This window comes from Dama dama, chromosome 27 (genome assembly GCF_033118175.1).
Source record: "Dama dama isolate Ldn47 chromosome 27, ASM3311817v1, whole genome shotgun sequence".
NCBI classification, from domain to species: Eukaryota; Metazoa; Chordata; class Mammalia; order Artiodactyla; family Cervidae; genus Dama; species Dama dama.
In genome coordinates, this window is record NC_083707.1 from 19,303,727 (window position 1) to 19,312,672 (window position 8,946).

The 8,946-nt window shown below is 37.5% G+C and overlaps 1 pseudogene; it reads right to left on the reverse strand.

The window, feature by feature from the left end:
• Positions 1-3,670: 3,670 nt before the first annotated feature.
• Positions 3,671-3,767, reverse strand: LOC133047857 (U6 spliceosomal RNA; annotated as a pseudogene).
• Positions 3,768-8,946: the final 5,179 nt, after the last annotated feature.

Consider the following 8,946-nt stretch of genomic DNA (forward strand, 5'->3'; position numbering starts at 1 on the left):
TTAGTATAAGAGAGACAAGGTTGGTATTAAGAAAAGATCCAAATGAGATAGCAGAGAGAAAGATCCGCTGAGCTACATCAGGAGGCAGACTACATCATAAAGAGCTTGTAAGTTTAGGGAGGGTAAAACCAGGGTGAGTTAATAAAAGCAGGGGGACAGAAGGAAGGTCTGGGCCAATTATGAAAACCACACTGTTGTTGACTCTGGACATTTGGAGCAGTCACGATTTTGTACACCCAAAATAGGATGACTATAAGCACCAATAAATCACCCACAAGCACTTGTGAGAATATTTTTCAGAAGCACAGATGTATTCTTGTAAGAGCTGAGGAAAACGACTTGAGAAATAATTTTAGAGGCAGGAAACTACAAGAATAAAACCTGAATTCAAGATTCTTTGAGACACAATATCTTCTGAAATGCCAAGAGGAAATCTATTAAAATGTTTTAGTTTTTCTCATACTACTTTTATTATTTTTTAGTTTCCTTTCAACAAGTCGTTGCAATTAGAACCATTCAAAAACAGAACTGTTAGTTTAATAATGGAATTTTGTATTGGTTATATCCAACTTTTTCCAAAAAAAAAAAATAAATAAATGTATAAATAAAATATAAAGATGTAGTAAGAAGAAGAGCTGTTGATTCAAATTCTGGTTTTTACCCACTTTCTATTTTACTACATGTTCATTTCAAACAACTTAAAAACCATGAAAAGGTGTTGATGTGTCCAGAAAACACTGAAAATATCTACCTGTGTTTTAGGAACCTAAACTCATCGTGTATGACCTTCATTGAGAACATAGTTGATCCATCACAGTTACACAAAATTCAGTGCAGTCCTCTGTTCACTGCAAGTGAACAGGGTGATCTCTGATTCAATATGGTGATCAAATGTTTGCATTTTCCTCCAGTTCTCATTAAAATAGAGAAGAATAAAAACAGAATTAAACTTATAAACCCTAAAAGGAAAGAGAATGGGAGAAGGACCATCATTCAACATTAGGTTTAAAGGAAAGAGAATGGGAGAAGGACCATCATTCAACATTAAGTTTAAAGCTTTTCAGAGAGATGGCAATGGATGAAAAACATGTAATTGAACAAAGAGGACTGAGGAATCTATAGTCCAAAATTAACATAAGACAGGATGGCAGGAAAAGCTAATCTTTCAGGCAGAATCCCAAAGGCTTTGGTGTAAAATTCTTAAGTATGGAGGATGACATCATGAAAGTGAGCCAAAATTGATGAGTGGGAGGAACAGAGAGCTCCTAAAATACTTCTAGAACAATTTTGAACCAGTCATGTCCATACCCCTCTTCTCTCTCTCCCACAATCCTGGATGTAACAAGAGAATAAGAAAGCTCACAATAACCCAAGGAAAGAGAAAACAGCAAAGCAATCCTTACATTAAAGAAATGTAATGCATTGCTTGGGGAGAATTAGGACCACTAGCTGGGTACTGGTACCCCAAAATAAAAGCTTTTCCCATTTTGACAATCCCTTATCAAAAGACTGTATCCTTGTGATTTGAGTGCCTACTTGATCCTATCAGCCCCCATGACTGAAGAAAATATTTTGCAGAGAAAACAAGCTTACATAATAGTACAGCAGAGAAAACCCAATCCACTACCTGGAAAAGTCAGTTCAATACCTCCTGTTTCAAATATGCACAAGTAACTTACAATCAGTCAAGCATATAAAGAAAATTAGCTGCATTAAACTGGCAAAATAAATAGATAAAACAATCCCAGTGGAAACAGGAAAAAATTCACTGAAAAGAAGAAACTTGAAAAAATCTAATTAGTACTTTCATAAGGACTTGAAGGGTGATAAAAAGAAAAAGAGATCAAAGTCAAGAAACTCTCTATATAGAACAAAATGGACAAAGAGTGGAAAATATGTGATAAGATATAGAAGAGATATAACAATCAAGCATATGTAAAATCTGATAAATATGAAGTCTGAAATGAGAAAATACAATGTAAAAGGGAAGAAACGAGCAAAATAAAACACAGGAAAATTGCACATATCTGGAAAAAGACATTAATAGTCGTATTTGAAGGGTATGCTGATTACACAAATGGATGGGTGAAAAGGCTACTCTTAAAAAGCAACCTCAGAAAAACTTAAGAACATAAAAAGGAAAAAACAGCCATCTCAAACTTTACCATTGTTGTGGCAAAGAACCAAGGTCTTTTTGGTTAAATGCCCAGATCTGAGAATGGCTCACTTCCTTGCCACTCAATTCACTGATAAATGATGCTGGTCACTTGGCTTCCTTCAGCCGCAAGGGTTCTGAACCCAATAATCCCAATGCAGAGAAAATAGAAAACCGGGGTGGGGGGCGGGATTTGTAAACACCACCAATATCTACAATTGTTTCTACATATCTTTTTGAAAAAGCTTGTATATGCAGTTACTCATATAATGAGGATGAAGACTGAAAAGATGTGCATAAACGTTAGTTTTACGTGGAAGAAGTCAAAAGATAAGACAAGTTAGACAATGAAGATGTGTATACAAATGTGTGCCTGAGTGCCCAATCTCTCAGTCCTTTCTGACTCTTTGCAACTCCACGTACTATAGCCTGTCAGGCTCTTCTATTCATGTGATTTTCCTGGCAAGAATACTGGAGTGGTTTGCAACCCACTCCAGTGTTCTTGCCTGGAGGACTTCATGGACAGAGGGGCCTGTTGGGCTGCAGTCCATGGGGTTGCAAAGAGTCAGACACAACTGAGTGACTAACATAAAGTGAAAGCAAAAGTGAAGTCGCTCAGTCGTGTCTGACTCTTTGCGACCCCATGGACTGTAGCCTACTGGGTTCCCCCATCCATGGGATTTTCCGGGCAAGGGTACTGGAGTGGGTTGCCATTCCCTTCTCCAGAGGATCTTCCCGACCCAGGGATCGAACCCAGGTCTCCCACATTGCAGGCAGACGCTTTACCCTCTGAGCCACTAGGGAAGCCCTATATATATATGTATATGTACTATGTACTTGTATACTTATATATTATATACTATACTTACATAAGTATATTATATATACTTATATACTACTTATATATAAGTATACTATGTACTATACATATATACCATATACTTGTACTATATACTTAACAGAATTCACAAATTTAATACTTTAAATTTAATATTTTAAAGTATTAAATACCTCGGTAGCTCAAACAGTAAAGAATCTGCCTGCAATGCAGGAGACTCGGGTTCAATCCCTGGGTGGGAAAGATCCCCTGGAGAAGGGCATAGAAACCTACTCCCATATTCTTGCCTGGAGAATTCCATGGACAGAGGAGCTTGTTGGGCTACAGTCCATGAGGTCGCAGAGTCAGACACAACTGAGAGACTAACACATGCAATACTTTTAAGTGTACAGTTCAGTTGCATCACCGTGTTGCACCAGTCATTGCCAGAACTTTTTTATCTTCCCAAACTCAAGCACCCTACCCGTTAACCAACAGCTCCCTACAGCCCCATCTCCCAGCCCCTGGTAACCCCCAGCTAGGTGGTTGATTACTCTAGGTAGTTTACATAAATATAATCATACAATATATGTCGTTCTGTGTCTGGTTTATTTCACTCAGCACTATATTTTCAAAAAATTTTCATGCTTGTAGCTTGTGATAGAATTTCATCATTGTTAAGGCTGAATAATATTCCATAAAAATATGAATGTTTCACAAAGTCTCACGTCATCCTTGAGCCATGCCAATTTCTGTAACATTCCAATTTTATTGTATGTACTACTAAACCATTACCGATTTAGCCAATTGAAAAACTGAAAAATTAGCTAAAAGGTAAGTGGAGAAGTGGAAGTTGGGGTCATATAGATGACCTAAATCTTCATTTTCAATAGATAGGAAAAATAATGCTTAAATTTCATAAGTCAGAAAGAAGAAAGTCATATCAGTAGGTTGCTTAGAGTCATGCATGTAACTTCTACAAGATGCAAAAGTTTAGAAAGTAAGAAGAACAAGGTCTAGCTAATTGGAGAGGGAAGAGGAAAAGCAAGGGAGAGTTAGTTTAATATGTTCTGCACTATTCTTTTTTGTTTGTTTGTTTATATATACTTATTAACTAATCATAAAAGTGCCTCCAACTATACTTAATGACCAAAACTGTAGCCCAGAACTTCTGACATTGAATAGTGTCTACTTTTCCTTGCAATAGATACCTTGTCCAAGGCAATTTCTTGAGGATCTTTATTGCCATATGCATCAAGTCACATGGAAAATGATATAGAAAAGTATAATACTCTAAAGCCAAAGCCCCCCATTTTTTACTTATCTCAATGTTTGATTGACGTTATTCCATTATACATTAAATCATTTTATTACTATAATTACCACCTTTACTACTATTTTCCTCTTTTAACAAAGTCTATCTGCTTCTTTTGGCACTGGCCTTGCTATTTTCTTGGACTGTGCATGAGTTCCTTGAAAGTATACTATCATAGTTCCCCTACCTACCCCTGGAGCTTTCTCAAAGACCTTATCCAGTCTTTGAACAATTTCCACATCAGCATCAGAGCTTTCCTGACAGTTCCAGACAAAGGCTTCAGCAGCCAGTGACTTCTGCGGCAACCCAGTCTCCCACTATGGCTGTGGCTTAAGCATCTCCTACTTTTTGATTTACCTTGGTCACTTGAAGACAGTCACACCTAGTTTCTATTTCACTTTCTGACTAATCTGAAAGGCTGAGCTCTTCTTAGCACATTGCTTCTGCCAGAAGTTTACAGCAGGGCTCTTAAATATACACGAATGGAGCCCCTGCTGTGTGGTTGCACCTTGGGCACTGAGCTGAAAGCACATTCACACCAAATTTCAGCAGATGCAGGGAGCTCCATGTCCTCAAATAGAATAGAAAATCATACAAAAGAAGTGTAGGCTTAGTTTTATGTAAAAAATAGTGATGCTTCAAGTAAATAAAATTTGTGACCTGCAAGTATAATCTTCTCAATTGTAAGAATTTTTTATCTCCTAAATCTTTGTACTTTGGTGTTCTTCTAATGTCAATTATCATCTTTGCTATTAATAACTTTTTACAGATGCAGGAATTTGATTTGGAAAAGTGATGAAGGATGGTGATAAAATCTTCTATGTTCTGCACTTAAACTGCACTATTCAGTATTATTTCCAATTTAAGGTTCCACACTATAGGAAGGAAAGTTAGAAACTTCTAAAATAAAATCAACTATGATCATGTGGTGGTTGAAAGTCATATTAATTAAGGAGTCCTTACAGAAGCTGGGGTATGCAATCTAGGGGAATAAAAAAGAAATGAACAGACCATGTATTTTGAAAGTGTAAAATAAGGAGCTAGAGGCTTCGTGTGTGTGTATCTGTGTGTGTCCAGTATCCAGCGCACATAAGAGCTTGAGCTCTGCAATCAAACAGAATTGGGTACAAATTCTAATTCTCCATTTATTAGTTATATGACCTCAGCAAGGTCACTCTAGATTATGTCTCAATCCCTCCTTTTATAGAATAGAGACTAATAAAAATGTCTATAACCTCAGATTTTTCTGATTACAAAAGAATATAAAATTATGTAAAACTGTATTACATGCCTAATATATAGAAAAAAAATTCTGCAATTCATCATCATCATTATCACTCTTTTTTTCATGCGTTATTATTATTCCAAAGGAGAAAGCAAGTACTAAGGAATGAATGTCCTAGATCAATAAAAGGGTGACTTTTTTTTTTAACAAATGAAACAACTAACCATGGGATGGAAAATTCAATGAAATAATGAGCTTCCAATGGCCATCTCATAGGAATTCTGTAATTAAAAGGAGTTCCTGAATTAAGAAGCAGATTATACCTGATGATCATTAAAGTTCCTCTTACTCTTCAGATATAATGTAATGATTAAGTTCATGCAGCTCATTAGCGCTAGTAAGTTTGGGGGTGTTAATATGGTCCCAAATTGTCCTTCCTTCTATTTAATAAGGAGAGAGGCTGGCTGAGGAGTTTCCAGTTACTATTTTTGCATAGCGCTGCCAAGTGAAGCTGTTTCTTATACCCCATGAGCTGGCAGGCCTCACTTTCCTCTTCTTTTTTCATCATGAAAGCCTCAGGAAGCAGAGACTGTCTGCTCTCCCTTCCACTCCCCCAAGAAAATGACAAAATGACATTCTTTCCCACTTTCTGTGAAATGATTTCTGTTAACAGCTCTGGAAAAATGCTGCGAAGATGTGAGTGAAATGATGGCAGGATTTGTTGACAAGAAGACAAAATGAGGGAATTCAGAATAAAAATCACCCACATTAGAGACTGGAGAGCTTGTGGGCTCCATCTGCTCCTCTCCCCTGGCCTAGGGTCTTCTCAGAATCATCTTGGGGGAACTCAGTCTTCTTTTAAATGACTCAATCAAAGGGGCTCCTAATAGAGTTTAATGGATCTCACTATTAGCAGATTTGTTTGATGTTCAGTCTAAAATTTTACTTTGATTAATTTAACCTGTTTCTCTTCATTAGATGATGGCAGTAATTTTGAAACAAAGAAAGCATTCAAATTTAAAAAGAGTCATTGTGGAAATGTCTACTTAAAAATATCTTATTCTTGCAGCACCATAGGTCATAATTACTCTTCAAACATCCTCTAGAGGCGAGGTGGTTGCTGTTCAGAGGCTCAGCCATGCCCGACTCTTAGTGACTCTGCGGTCTGCAGCACACCAGGCTTCCCTGACCTTCACTATTTCCCTGAGTTTACTCAAACTCATGTCCATTGAGTTGGTGATGTCATCAATCATTTTGTCCTCTGTCGTTCCATTCTCCTCCTCCCCTCAATCTTCCCAGCATCAGGGTCTTTTCCAATGTGTTGGCTCTAGGAGAATCTGGGAACTCACCTTGCCCTGATGTGCATATTTCTACCCTTGAGGCTCTGATTAGAGAGAGCCGAAGGAAGGTCATCTGCCCTCTCATCTCAGGTCAGTGTGCCTGACAGTATCTGCAGAAACTCATTCTAGACCTTTCTAGACTTTCTGTTTGCTTTTTTACTAAAACATTCTTTAAAGTTTTTAATGTTGTTTCATGAACAGGATGTTACATGAACATGAGATGATGAATGAATATATATATATGTCTGAGGGGAAGCAGCTAGTGTAATGTGAGATAAACATGAACTTTGGGGACATCGACTTAGGCATGGTTCCTGGCTGTCCTAGTATTGTCTTAGACAATTAACTCAAGCCTCAAAGCCTCCGTTTTGTCTTGTAAAATGATCACAATAATTTATACTTCACAGATTATTTCCATGGCCATTTCTGAGATGTCTCTAATGTAGTATAAGGCAGAAGTCTAGGGCTTCCCTAGAGGTCCACTGGTTAAGAATCTGCCTTACAATGCAGGAACACTGGTTTGACCCCTCGTCTGGGAAGATTCTACATGCTGTGGAGCAACTAAGTCATGTGCCACAACTACTGAGACTGTGCTCTAGGGCCCATGGGCCACACTTACTGAGCCCTTGCATTGTCACAACTGAAGCCCTCGTACCGAGATTCCGGGCTCTGCAACAAGAGAAGCCAGCACAATGAGAAGCCCGTACACTGCAGTAAAGAGCACCTGCTTCTCACTGCAAACAGAGCAAGTCCACGTACAGCAACAAAGAACCTGCACATTCAATGATAAATAAACAAATCTTTTTTTTAAAAGGAGAGAAGTCTAACACTCAATAAAGATTATAAATAATTATTCTGCTTTGGTGTGAATAAGGTTATTGTCGATATAGGTTTGGGATTTTGGAAAAGATTTATTGAAAATGTTTCAAGATGAACTAAAAGAAAGCAATAGCACCCAGAATGGAATTAATTGTGAATTGCATGAGACTGACGGAAGGAAGCTTGTTTTGGAGCAAAGTGATGTGGGGGAGGAGGGATGGTTCACCAGGAAGTCTCAGTCCTGGTAGTCAATGGTGGGAAGATAAAGGAAGTGGGATTCTAGGCAAAGAGGCATGTGGAGCTTTAGATGAGCATGGGGTATTCAAGAAGCCATTAAGAAATGATTTGACTTGGATTTTTACATATATTCCCATCCATGGCTGATCCATGTCAATGTATGACAAAAACCACTACAATATTGTAAAGTAATTAGCCTTCAACTAATAAAAATAAATGAAAAAAAAAAAAAAAAAGAAATGATTTGACTTCAATAGAGGTGCGTATTGGAGAGTGAGTACACATAAATTTGGGCTACATGGGGGAAGGCCAAGATAGGAAGAATGTGAGGAACCAGGCAGGATCACCACAAGTTGTGTTATCCCTTTTGAAAATGCTCATATTCTTGATAAAGAAGACATTGGTATGTATCCCAAATATTACAAGTGTATTATCCTGTGTCACTGGCATGGGACGCAGTATGCATATTATAAAAGACTTAACTTTGGAGAAATTACGTAGTCTCTCTAATATTTTCATATGTAAAATTGTGCACAGTATTAGTCTAAAAGGATCTTGAGATGATTTAATGAGGTCATATCATGCATCCAAAGTGTTTGGGGCACAAAAAGGGCACTCAGTAAGTGTTGGTTTAAAAATAACTCAAGAAAACAAAAAACCCTAACTCAATGGGTTGGCTAATTCCTTTAAATGGGATCATCTTTCATAGGACTTCATAAGTAGCTCAAAATGATGAGTCTGGTGAAATCCTCTAACATGGTGAATAATAGGTAACTTTGTTGATTATAGCAAGTGTATATAGACAGAGTGTGATGTTGGACCAAGTTAACAGGATTGTCCTGCAAAACTGGGGATATGAGGTCTCATACACACAGAAAAATGTGTTTAGAAATTTTTTTTTTTTTTTTAAATCTCGAATTTAATAAAGGAACAGAGAACAAAGTACAGGGAACAAAACATGGTGTTACACCATACTGCGGTGGTCGTGAGAGTTTTCATTAAATGCTATTTGAACAAAGAGGATTGTAATTGCCTTTT